Genomic DNA, 14,028 nt, shown 5'->3' on the forward strand with positions numbered 1-14,028 from the left:
TCCGTGCCTTTTAAATTAGAGCCAATTTCTTATAAGCTTGTCTTATTTTGTAGCTCACAATTAGACCTAAACAATTTGAGGCAAATTTGAAGTAAGTTAGGTCAATAATTTTGAAGTTATTAACATTTAAAATTGACAAGTCTTGGTTAACTGTTATCTCCTACAGGATTGTTTTGTTTTGTTTAACTTTTTACACAGTGCCCATCAGCAGGATATACAGGTGTCTTGCAGACATAAGAAATCCCACTGAAGTCAATGGGACTCCATATTAGTGGAGCCCATTTAAGGAACGGGGCCTTAGCCTACCCGATGAACAGACACTATTAAGCCTTTGGCAAATGGTTGCTTTTTAAGTATATGTCTACACAACAAGTGTTACAGTGGCACAACTGCAGCACAGACACTTGCTACAGCAACAGAAGAATTCTTTTCGGTCACTGTAGTAAATCCACCCTTTCCAGAGGCAATAGCTAAGCTGATGAAAGAATTATTCTGTCGACCTCTTGGTACTTACACCAGAGCTTAGGTCGACAGAACAACAACTCTTGTGGTGTGAATTTTTCACATCCCTGAGGAAGGTAGTTTGGTTGTGTCACGGAGTGTGGGGGAGTCCAGGCCCTGCACCCCTCTTCCTGGGATCCACTGAGACTCTCAGCCAGCCAGTAAAACAGAAGGTTTATTGGACAACAGGAACACAGTCCAAAAACAGAGCTTGTGGGTACAACCAGGACCCCTCAATCACGTCCTTCTGGGGGAGCAGGGAGCTTAGACCCCAGCCCTGGGGTTCCCTGTGTTCCTCCACCCAGCCCCAAACTGAAACTAAACTCACCCAGCAGGTTCCCTGCTGCAGCCCCTGTTCACATTCCTGGGCAGAGGTGTCACCTCCCCCTCCCCCTCCTGGCTCAGGTGACAGGTTCTCATGTCTCCCCTCCCCAGGGCACATTCCCAGGTCAACACTCCCCCCTCCCTGCTGAGTCACATCGTCACATCTCTCCCCCCTTTGAGACTGAACTGAGCGGGGTCACGCTGACCAGTGACCTGGGGAAGTTCGGGGCCCCCTCTCCGGGACAGCGCATCCGCTATCAGGTTGGCACTTCCCTTCACGTGGACCACGTCCATGTCGTAATCCTGCAGGAGCAGGCTCCATCTCAGGAGTTTGGCGTTGGCTCCTTTCATCTGGTGCAGCCAGGTCAGGGGAGAGTGGTCGGTGTAGACGGTGAAGTGCCGCCCGAAGAGATAGGGTTCTAGTTTCTTGAGGGCCCACACCATGGCCAGGCACTCCTTCTCGATGGCCGCGTAGTGTTGCTCCCGGGGTAGCAACTTCTTGCTCAGGTACATGATGGGGTGTCTCTCCCCCTTTTCATCCTCCTGCATTAACACCGCCCCCAGTCCCGTGTCTGAGGCGTCGGTGAACACCACAAAGGGCTTGTCAAAGTCTGGGTTTGCCAGAACCGGGCCACTGACCAGAGCCTTCTTCAGCGCCTGGAAAGCCACCTGGCACTGTTCGGTCCAGACCACCTTGTCTGGCTTCCCCTTCTTGCATAGCTCCGTGATGGGGGTGGCGATGGCGCTAAAGTGGGGCACAAATCTTCGGTAGTATCCTGCCATCCCAATAAAGGCTTGGACCTGCTTTTTGGTGTGGGGAGCGGGCCAGTCTCTGATCACCTCCACCTTGGCTGGTTCCGGCTTTAGGCGGCCGCTCCCCACCCGATGGCCCAGGTAAGATACTTCCGCCATCCCCACCTTGCACTTCTCCGCTTTTACAGTCAGCCCAGCCCCCTGGAGTCGGTCCAGCACTTGTCTAACCGGGGACACGTGGTCCTCCCAGGTCTGGCTAAAGACACAGATGTCATCAATATACGCCACGGCAAAACTCTCCATCCCCCTCAGGAGCTGGTCCACCAGGCGCTGGAAGGTGGCCGGTGCTCCCTTGAGGCCGAAAGGCAGGGTCAGGAACTCATAGAGCCCCAGAGGGGTGATAAAGGCCGATTTCAGTTGGGCATCTGCATCCAGCGGCACTTGCCAGTAGCCCTTTGTAAGGTCCATGGTGGTAAGGTACCGAGCTCCTCCCAGCTTGTCTAGGAGCTCGTCCGGCCTGGGCATGGGGTAGGCATCAGATACAGTGATGGCATTGAGCTTCCGATAGTCCACACAGAACCGGACCGACCCGTCCTTTTTGGGGACCAGCACCACCGGCGAGGCCCAAGGGCTGGCAGATGGCTGGATCACCCCCAAAGCCAGCATGTCCCGGACCTCTCTTTCCAGGTCCTGAGCAGTTTTCCCTGTGACTCGGAAGGGGGAGCATCTTATCGGCGGGTGCGACCCTGTCTGCACCCGGTGGACAGTCAGATTAGTGCGTCCAGGCTGGTTGGAAAACAGCTGTCGGTACGGATGCAGCACCTCCCTGACCTCAGCTTGCTGGGCAGGGGTTAGCTGATCCGAGAGGGGAATTGTTTCCAGGGGGAAACCAGCTCTGGTCCCAGGGAATAGATCTACTAAAGGGTCATCTCCCTGCTCTTCCCACTGTCCACACACGGCCAACACCACATTCCCTCTGGCATAATATGGCTTCATCATATTCACATGGTACACCCGGCGGTGGTGCGCCCGGTTTGACAGCTCCACCACATAGTTTACCTCATTGAGCTGCTTGACGACCTTGAAAGGGCCCTCCCAGGCGGCCTGTAGTTTGTTCTTTCTCACTGGGATGAGAACCATTACCTGATCCCCGGTGGCGTAGGCACGGGCCCGTGCCGTGCGGTCATACCAGACCTTCTGCTTCCTCTGGGCTCTGGCCAGATTCTCCCTGGCCAGGCCCATGAGTTCAGCCAGTCTCTCTCGGAAGATCAGGACATACTCCACCACTGTCTCTCCATCGGGAGTGGCCTTCCCCTCCCACTCGTCTCTCATCAGGTCCAGGGGGCCCCTCACCCTCCTGCCATATAACAGTTCGAAAGGCGAAAATCCGGTAGACTCCTGGGGCACCTCCCTGTATGCGAACAGCAGGTGAGGTAAGTACTTGTCCCAATCCTGTGGGTGCTGGTTCATAAAGGTTTTCAGCATCATCTTTAGCGTCCCGTTAAACCTCTCCACCAGCCCATTGGACTGGGGGTGATAAACTGAGGCCCAGTCGTGCCAGACCCCACATTTCTCCCACAAGCACCGGAGCAGGGCCGACATGAAGTTGGAGCCTTGGTCTGTCAAGACTTCCTTGGGGAACCCCACTCGGCTGAAAATGGTCAGGAGCGCATCGGCCACGGTGTCTGCTTCAATGGAAGCTAAGGGCACTGCCTCGGGGTAGCGGGTGGCAAAATCTACCACCACCAGAATGTATTTCTTCCCCGACCGGGTCGTCTTGCTGAGAGGCCCCACGATGTCCATGGCCACCTTCTGGAAAGGCTCCTCTATGATGGGCAAAGGTCTCAAAGCCGCTTTCCCCTTGTCCCGGGCCTTCCCCACCCTCTGACAAGGGTCACAGGATCGGCAATACTGCCGGACCGTGGTAAAGACCCCGGGCCAGTAAAAGTTCTGTAGCAACCTCTGCCGGGTGCGCCGGATTCCCTGGTGCCCTGCGAGGGGGATGTCATGGGCCAGGTACAGGAGCCTGCGGCGATCCTTCTGGGGGACCACCAGCTGCCTCCTGATCCCACAGGACTCTACTTCCCTTGTGGGAGCCCATTCTCGGTACAGGAACCCCTTCTCCCACAGGAACCTCTCCTGGCAGCCTCTCCTCATGGTCCGTACCACACTGAGGTCGGCCAGGTCCCTGAGCTTCCGCAAGGAGGGATCTTTCCTCAACTCGGCCTGGAACTCAGCGGCTGGGGAAGGGATGGGGCCCGGTTCCCTCTCGCTGGCCAGGTCCGAGGCCTCCGCCTCTCTGAGCCGTGCCCCTCGGCCCTCCCTCCCCACCAGGGTAGGGTCCTGCGCCTCCGGTGTGATACCCTCCCCGAAGTCAGGGCGCAGTGCCCCTCGCCGGCTCTGGCTACGCGTCACAACCAGGGCGGCCTGGGGCTTGCTTGGCCAGTCCTCTAGGTCTCCCCCCATCAAAACTTCAGTGGGCAAATGGTGGTGTACCCCCACATCCTTGGGGCCCTCCTTGGCCCCCCATTTCAGGTGTACCCTTGCCACGGGCACCTTAAATGGGGTCCCGCCCACCCCTGTCAGGGTCAGATAGGTGTTGGGCACCACCCAATCTGGGGCCACCACCTCGGGCCGGGCCAGCGTCACCTCCGCGCCCGTATCCCAGTATCCATTGACCTTCCTCCCATCCACCTCCAGGGGAACAAGGCACTCTCTCCGGAGGGACAGCCCCGCGCCCACCCTGTAAACTGAGCACCCTGAGTCCAGAGCCTCCAGCCCTCTGGTGGAGCTGGCCTGGGGTACTCTTCCCTCCGGGGCAGGTGGTAAACTGGTAGGCCCCCTTTCCTGGGTCGTCTGCCCCTCGTCCAGCTGGGTCCCTACCCAGTTAACCCTGGGTAGGTTGGGTCTGCTCAGTTTGTCCCTGAGCCCGGGGCACTGGGACCGTACGTGGCCTCTCTGGCCACAGTGATAGCAGCTCAGGTCACGTTGGTCCCCTCGAGCGGGTCGGAGGGGCCCGACGCCAGGCGTTCCCCGTGGGAGGGGGTTCTCCCTATTTCCCTGCTGGGAGGCCCCCTGGTGACTCTCTCTCTGCATCGGGGGGGGCCTGTTCTTTTGGGACTCCTCCCGGCTACCCCCTGACCGACTGTTCACAAACTCGTCGGCCAGCTGCCCTGCGTGCTGGGGGTTCTCGAGCTTTTTGTCCACCAGCCACAGCCTCAGGTCGGACGGGCACTGTTCATACAGTTGCTCCAGTACGATTAGGTCCAGCAGGTCCTCTTTAGCTCGGGCCCCAGCTGTCCACTTGCGGGCATATCCCTGCATCCGGTTGGCCAGTTGTAGGTAGGTGACCTCAGGCGTTTTACGCTGACTCCGGAACCTTCTCCGGTACATCTCGGGGGTCAGCCCAAACTCACGGAGCAGGGCCTGTTTGAACAGTTCATAGTCCCCTGCCTCCGCCCCTGTCATTCGGCTGTACACCTCCACGGCTTTGGGGTCCAGTAAGGGGGTGAGGAACTGGAGCCTGTCTGCAGGGTCAACCCTGTGCAGCTCACAGGCATTCTCAAAGGCCGTCAGGAAGCTATCTATGTCCTCCCCCTCCTTCCGCTGGGCCAGGAAGCACTTATCAAAGTTCCTTGCAGTCTTGGGTCCCCCCGCACTCACCGCAGCCGGGGCCCCACTGCTCCTCAGCCTGGCCAGCTCCAGTTCATGCTGTCTTTGTTTCTCCTTCTCCTGACGCTCATGTTGACGTTGTTTCTCCTTCTCCTCCTGCTCATGTTGACGTTGTTTTTCATGATCCTCCAGCTCCCTCATTTTCATCTCCCTCTCCCATTCCAGCCGCCTCCGCTCCAGGGATGGGGAGCTCCGCTGGGAGGATCCCCTGCTGGGTGCCGGGGTCAGGGTGCCCTCGGTATTTGCCGGGCTTCCCCTAACCCCTCCCCCGGACATAGGTAGGAAGGGTCTCGGGATGTCCTCAGCAGCAGTCTGACCCCTCCCAGCCCGGTCAGGCCCCAGGGCCCACGCTGCGTCTGCCGGGCGGCTTCCCTCAGGGACAGGGATCGGGTCATCCAAGCGATCCCTCTCCTCCAGCTGGGCAATCAGCTGTTCCTTGGTGGACCTCCCGATGCGCAGCCCCCTCTGCCTGCACAGCTCCACCAGGTCGCTCTTCAGGCGTTTAGCGTACATCTCCCTGCTGGCCCCTCGCAGGCCGGGCAGCTTCCCACGGTTTCCAGGAAAAGCCCCTCGTGTGCCAGTCCTTCTCGAGGTCACCACCTCTTTGCCAGGGTCGAGCTGCAGATTCCTCCGCCCCTGGGACCGCTCGCTGCAATCCCCCGGGGGACCCTGTTACTGCAAAAGTCTTTCTCTCTGGTCACACATTCCCAGGGGTTAACCGCCCCCCGAAACCGTCTCTCTCTGAATCTTCAGCACGCCTGGTCCCCGTCAATTCCCCTTCGTTTTACTGCTCCCCAGTCACTTACTGCAGGAAGCGCCGTTCACGGGGTGCAGTAGATCCCACCGCTGCCACCAGTTGTCACGGAGTGTGGGGGAGTCCAGGCCCTGCACCCCTCTTCCTGGGATCCACTGAGACTCTCAGCCAGCCAGTAAAACAGAAGGTTTATTGGACAACAGGAACACAGTCCAAAAACAGAGCTTGTGGGTACAACCAGGACCCCTCAATCACGTCCTTCTGGGGGAGCAGGGAGCTTAGACCCCAGCCCTGGGGTTCCCTGTGTTCCTCCACCCAGCCCCAAACTGAAACTAAACTCACCCAGCAGGTTCCCTGCTGCAGCCCCTGTTCACATTCCTGGGCAGAGGTGTCACCTCCCCCTCCCCCTCCTGGCTCAGGTGACAGGTTCTCAGGTCTCCCATCCCCAGGGCACATTCCCAGGTCAACACTCCCCCCTCCCTGCTCAGTCACATCGTCACAGGTTGATCTAAGTTTTAGGTGTTGATGAGCCATAAGTCTACAAATGCATAGTGCGCTAATAACAGAGAGGCAACAGCTGGCCTTTGTCAACTGGGTCCTGTCGGTCATAGAACTAGGATATTCTCCCCATCATTTTTCCCCCTCAATAAATCTTGTGCGACCAGCAGCAAAAATCTACATTACTACGTTAAAGTTGCAGCATTAAGGACTAAACCAAAAAACAATCACGTTATTCTTATCCTATGATTCACCATATTTAATGTCTTTTAAAAAGATGCTCTGTTTCTTTCAAATATGAGGAATTATATTAGTATCACCTCTATTGGAGGTGCAGCAATATTGACTGAAAATAAACAAAACCCCAAAGATGTGCAGCCCTCCAAACAAACACTTGGTTTGCCACTGTCAAACTCATTCAGTGCAGAGGGCTGAATTTCACTTTAAAACATTTTCTGTGGTTTTGGGAAAATTAAGACTATATACTCTTCTTGATCTACAACAGAATTCCTACGGATGTCAATGTACAGTCTGCACAAAGATTAATGGCAGAATGTAGTCTTAATACAGAAAATGTTTTTGTTTTTGTTCAGTAACTTCTTGTATTCAGCATCACTCAACGGGAAAACTCTCATTTTTAGGAGCATTGTTCCCCAACCCCAACCTCCTTTCTTTACTTCTCTCCCACTTCCTGGGTCTTTATATCGCTTCTCCTTTCTTCCTTCTGCATTTCCTTCACTGAAGTAACTCCCAAATCCACCCACCATGGGTTTCACTCCTACTCTTTCCCCATGCCATCTGCAATGATCAGAAATGAATTAGTTAATGACGACATTTAAAATTGTATCATTAAGCTTTAGAGTTAACACTCCAGTTAGATTAATAGGGACAGGAAAGCACACCTCAGCACAATTGTTTCAGGCTGTCTGCAGACTCAGGAAGACAACGTGGCTATTCACAAAGTATACTTGGCAACCATGAGACCGAGAAACTGTTTTTCAAACAACATTCTGCAGAATCTAAGATTTTAACATTCCATGTAAGCCGCATCCTGCCCACACAGCCTTATGGTTTGACACCATTGACCTAGATCAGGGGTCTCAAACATGCGGCCCGCGGGGTTATCTCCTGAGGCCCACCAGCTCCTCGCGACCCCCACAGCGTTTACCTAGAGCAGCTCTGGCCCGGCGCACACCGGGGACAGGGCAGGCTCCCTGCCTGCCTGCCCTGCCCCTGCGCGGCTCCGGGAAGTGGCTGGGACCTCGGGGAGGGGGACACACAGGGGTCTCGTCTGTGTGTTGCCCTGGTCGCTCCTCTAGATACCCCCCCCAAAACTCCCATTCCCAGCCAATGGGAACTTTGGGGGAGGTACCTGGAGGAGCGGCCAAGGCAACACACAGACCCCTGTGCCCCCCTCCAGGTCCCGGCCGCTTCCCGGAGCAGCGCAGAGGCAGGGCAGGCAGGCAGCCTGCCCTGCTCCCCGAACCCCTCCTGCAGCTGAACCCCCTGCCCTGAGCCCCCTGCCACACCCCTCCTGCACCCGACCTCCTGCCCTAAGCTCCCTGCCGCACCCCCTGCCGCACCCCACCCCCCTTCCCTGAGCTCCCTGCCACACCCCACACCCCTCCTGCACCCCAACCCCCTGCCCTGAGCTGCCTGCCATACACTGCACCCCGATCCCCTGCCCTGAGCCCCCAGCCACACCCCTCCTGCGCCCCCTGGGGGCAGGGAGGGGGCAGAGTTGGGGTGGGGATTTCAGGGAAGGGGTTGGAATGGGGGCAGGAAAGGAGTGGGAAGAGGCGGGGCCTCACGGAAGGGGTGGAGTGGGGGCGGGGCCGGGAAAGCGGTGGGGGGTGGGGTGGTCAGTGGTGCGGCCCTCAGGCCAATGTACTAGTCTTCATGTGGCCCTCGTGATCATTTGAGTTTGAGACCCCTGACCTAGATGCTACTTTATTGCCTCCAAATTAAACATAGGTACTATCTCCAAAAGTTGAACGTTGCAGCCAAATTAGAAATGATACATTGCAGAGAGATACTACAACGATGCACAGCCTGGATTAAAAGACAATGAATGCAAATACACACTGAAGACTAATGTTTAACTTGGAACAGTTCAAATATTCTGGTTTGATTTATTAGATTCATGCAGTAAGAAGATTCAATTAGGGCAATCATAGCCCTAATTGTCCTTAGCCCAACACATCCAATACAAATAGGTAACAGAAACTGTAGACTATTTATTCTGAATCCTGATCAGTTAGTTCAGTAGTCTTCAAACCCTAGAATCAGATTACAAATGCACATCTCTTCCCCTGGCCCCAAATTTTTTTTTAGGAGACAGGTATTACATAAAAGTGGACTCATGAAGGGCAAACTATTCTAGTCTCCAAAGGTAAGCAAGTGTCTCTCCCATCTCTCACACAAATATTTCCTTTGATTATCTGATTTAATTAGCCATATCTTGAAGTTAGAAGTATGAGTGGGTAACATACCTATACCCAATATCTAAATCATAGGCACTCACATTCACCCACTATGGTATAAGTGGAGATGTTTACATAAAAAGAGTAAAGTCCTGCAAGAAGTAGCTTTATAAAACTAAGTTCTATTTCACAGAAATAGGAGTCATGAAAAAAGCCTCCCACATTAGTTTAAACTACTTCAAGAGGTTAAAAAGCCAACAACAAAAAGGAAAGTTTGCCATCCTTTAAGCAAGTGAAACAAGTAGGAAAAGTTAAATAAATACTTGAACAGTTACTTGAGTCTTCTTGTAAATCACAGTATTTCTGTTGTTTAAGTGGCGCATAACCACATTACAAATATTAGTTTAAGATGATGTAAATAGCACAGTAACGAATAATACCCAATGGATTTGTGCAGTCTGTTTGCCACATGAATCACTGTGAAGCTGTTAGGATGAGATTCAATGCCACATTCAACACAGATGTAGGTTTCCCAGGCAGTGGAAGAGATTAAAGATTATTATGACTGAAGAAATAATCAGATGAAGATAATCCTGCTATGTAACTAATATTCACACCAAGAAATATGAAGTTAAAACAGATGGAACAAGCAACCCTGACAAAGAGCTCCACCATTCATATTACGCAAGAACTCTGTATTTGGAGTTGCCAATCTCAAAGCAGATCACATTATAACTTGTGATATTGAAGCTAGACATACCGTGGTTATAAATTACAAAGCCTTTATATCAATCATGGTATGTCTTCATGTTCTGGTTCTTATCTATGAGAAGATTTAGAAGAATCAGCAGGTTCTCAGAGTACCAGAATAAAATAAAGGTAGAGAGAGACTTCAAAGATTTGTACTGTTTTGCTTAGAGAGATGTATAAGAAAGAATATTACAGAGGACATATGGCATATTGCATGGTAAAGAGAAGGCAAAAGAGGAGCCCATATTTAATTACTCATAATACAAAAACAAGGACATTACATGAATCAAAATGCTGCAAATAACTAATCATGCCCCCACATACACACACAATTCATAATTCATCTATGACTTCATTATCACAAGGTATCATTGAGCATGGGGATTTAGGAAAGTTTAAAAGAGTATTAGACATTTGTGGATAATACGACCATCTACAGTTATGTTACCAGAATGGACTGATTTAAATCAAAGTGATTTGAGTCACTGATTTTAATCATGATTTAAATCAGCAAGCAGAAAACCTTGATTTAAATCATCAGTTTTAATCGTTCATTTATACTTTATTTTCTTAAGGAAAGTTTGATTTTTACTGGTTAGTAACCATTAAAATATGTTGATCTGCAATTAAATATAGATTTTATGCTAAATTTGGTGCTTCTTTTTGCTAACCAGAAGGATACACAGTAGCTATACATTTGTTTAAGCAATTATATAGCTTAATTTACATTCAGATTCTTAATTTTTACATTTATTATGCTAGAAAATGGGGAATGATGTACAGTGGACTCGCATCTTACATGGGGGTTAGGTTCTAAAGTCAGTGCATAAGGCTAAAATCGCGTATAGTCAAAATTACCCTTGCAAATCCCTTAAATCGCCCATAAAGTACAGTAAACTGTACATGGTTTTCAAGTTGATTGCGTAGGCTCATCTGCTGCTGGCTGTTCTTCCTTGAAAAACATGGTGATCGGCAACTGTCGCTGTTGTCTCTTGAGCTGCTCAAACATTTCTTGGTGTGGTCTCAAATCTTCCGTAATACTATGTGTGATTTTGAGGCTTCGTTCCATAGAGGGATCGTATTCAGAAATTAAATCATTCAAGTGTTTCGCTACTTGGAATACTTCAGCAAATTGGGCTTGTCCTTCTGATTTCAAAGTGTAAGTGCGGTTGGGCATTTTTTTCCAGAAGCGCCCAGTCTCGTCAGCATTAAAAACTTGTTCTGGAAGATAGCTCTTTTCTTCTATGATTTTCTTTAATTGTTCGGGGTAGGCTTTTGCTGCCTCTTCATTGACAGAGGCAGCTTCACCAGTAGACTGCACGTTTTTGAGGCTAAAGCGGTTCCTAAAACTGTTAAGCCAACCTTGGCTGGCTTTGAATTCTCTCTCATCAGAAGGCTGTTCCTCTTCAGCGGGAGGTTTGAACAGCGTGTAGAGGCTAAGAGCCTTTTCTCGCAACGTGTTGCCATCGATAGGCACACGTTTACAGTTCACGTCTTCCAGCCATAAGTTTAATGCCATTTCAGTCTTCACTAAAGTCTTATCATGCACCTGGCTCATCACCTTAACAGTTATTGGAGCACTTAATGCCACGGCTTGACGAATTTCTCTCTCTCTCGAATCTTGATGACATGGATGCTAGATTCGTTGTGGCCATATTTATGCGCCAGATTGGAGACCGACATACTGTCTCTCAATAAGTCCAGCACAGCCAGTTTTTCCTCCAGCACTGGAACAGATCACTGTTTCTTTGGTTGAGCACCAGACGAAGTAGTTGGCTTGCATTTAGGGGCCATGTTGTATGAAAAATACGTACAGTATCTTTAAACACTAGAATCACACTCAGTGCGGCAAGATGCTCACACGATGAGAGGCATGCGGGAACTGAGACAGACTGAGGGAATAGCAAATTTACGTCTCCCATCTCACGCTCACTCCAGGGCATACGCTCATCAAGTGGAATGGTGGGTGGAATCGCCCGCACTATTTACAGGTATCTTGTTATTTTTCTTTATTTTTGCCGAGCGCGTATAGTTGAATTCGCATAAGTTAAATGTGCATATGATGTGACTCACCTGTATTTCTTATTTATAAATTTATATACTTGTGATTTGTGTCAAGCTCAGCATTTTTTAAAATTTAAGTACCTTAAATGTGCTGGATACATTCAAAAAGAATAATCAAAAATAATTTTAAATGCAAAACAACTGATTTATGAAACAAATACATATTATTTATAGGTAGTGAATTGAACTAATGGTTTCTGGTCACCATGTCCTTCACAATTTCAGAACTAGTAGATCTCATCCTATCACACCTAGTTTTTTTTCCACAGATTGGAAGAAGAAAACAAGCTTTCCTGCTTTTTCAACTCTCAATTGGTTTCTTAACTTTGAAGGAACTACTAGTAATTGAACTGAACTAGCTGAATAAACTGAAATGAAGTAAATATTCTCTCTGTACCTGTAGAAGAAGCTACTGCTAGCAGAAGCTGGTTTAGCACTTCAGCAAATTCTGGTTCCAGGTGCTCAGCCAGTGATTTCCATCAGTTCAGTGGTCTGACTTTCATTAAAAATTGGTGATAAACATGTACTGTTTAATACTATTTTTTGTGTATTAAAATAATTTAAATTAAATATGGTAAGTTTAAGCCTTAATATAGGCTGTCAATTGCAAATAGGTTTGTTTTTAAAAAATAAACCTGTATTTAGTTTAAATTTTACAAAAATGCAATTTAAATAGAAAATAGGATTTTTTTAAACAAATCGTCTATTTTTATCAACCCTGTATGCTACACAGCAAAAGGGTTGGGTTTTTGCTTAATGAATGTAAACCCTTATGCTTAGGGCATTAAATCAAACACTAAATGAACAAGGTTAAGAAAGGTTTCAGAGGAACAGCCGTGTTAGTCTGTATTCGCAAAAAGAAAAGGAGTACTTGTGGCACCTTAGAGACTAACCAATTTATTTGAGCATGAGCTTTCGTGAGCTACAGCTCACTTCATCAGATGTTTACCGTGGAAACTGCAGCAGACTTTATATACACACAGAAATCATGCTTTTATGAGTAGGTTATTCCATAACTATTCATTGTAGGGTTTCTTATACTTTCTGCTGAAGCATCTGGCTGTTGCCAGAGCCAAGTTACAGGATTTGATGGACCACCGGTTGAATCCCATCTAGCAAATCTTGTGTTTCCTATAAATGCCTTAAACCAAGCCTGCCCAACAGAACAAGGAGCAGACAGAGAAAGAATGTAAGATTTAGAAAGGCAACCAACCTACTTTCTGATCAAATTTAACTGCACTTCATATGTCTGTATGGAAAACAAATGCATAAAAGCATTTCCTCCCTCCTGGCTATATAATCAAGACGATCAAACATGGAAATTATAAGTGGGTAGGCAGGTGGCCAGTCAGTGATTTATCTTTTGTTCACCGATTGTTTAAAAAAAAACAAACAAAAAAAAAACTTAAGTACTGTCACCCTGAATGCTGGAACATTTGGAAGGAGGGAGGGGAACATGATCTGGAAACCCCCAAGAATGTCAGGAGTTCTCAGCTGCCTTCTGCAACAGAAACATGTATCACCATAAAACTAGGATTCCTCAGCTCCATAAAGCATTCAGGCAGTCTGCCATCTTAACTGTGCATGAACATATCTACTCTGAAGAGAGAGAACACCCAGCAAACCTGATTTGCCACAGAGACTCCCATGCAACTGTTCTATTTGATTTAATTTAATTTTGTTCATTATTTCAAGTTTTGATATTCTAATCAAGGAACATAACTGTACTACTTTAAACAAAAAGTTCTGCCTCTAAAGATCTCAAAATGCTTTACAGACACTAATTCAGGTCTCACAACACTGCTCCAGCCATAGACATTATGGTTATGAAAATTATTAGTACTTATATACTGCTTTACATTTTCAAAACTCTTACAAACACAAGAAATGTGATAGCAGATGCTTCAGGGAAAAATTTAAATATTCTATAATGAAATTGAAAATGTCCAGAACCACCACCTGGTAAAGGAAATTTTTTGCCAACCTCAGGAAGTTAGCAGTTGGCTTAATTCCTGAAGCATAAGGGTTTATATCTTTTATTAATATTAATTATAATATCCATAATTTTATTAAAGTTTCTAATCCTACTAAGCTGTTGACCTCAGTATCTTGTTGTTCAGTTCATTCCATCACATTAAAAAGATTTAAATGTGTTGCTTTTTGTTTGCTGTATGTCCCTGTGTTCTTGTATTATGAGAAAGATTAAGCAGGAACAGGCAAATGACTTTCTCTATGCTATGTCATTTTTATATTTCTCTATTTTGTGCCAAGATTTTTTCTACTTTTTAA

At 48.7% G+C, this 14,028-nt stretch overlaps 1 protein-coding gene across 2 annotated transcripts in view; it reads right to left on the reverse strand.

Moving 5' to 3' along the window:
- Positions 1 to 14,028, reverse strand: part of CALU (calumenin) — a 34,838-nt gene that overhangs the window by 16,317 nt on the left and 4,493 nt on the right. The window lies entirely within an intron of this gene.

This window comes from Lepidochelys kempii, chromosome 1 (assembly GCF_965140265.1).
Source record: "Lepidochelys kempii isolate rLepKem1 chromosome 1, rLepKem1.hap2, whole genome shotgun sequence".
In the NCBI taxonomy this organism is placed as follows: domain Eukaryota; kingdom Metazoa; phylum Chordata; order Testudines; family Cheloniidae; genus Lepidochelys; species Lepidochelys kempii.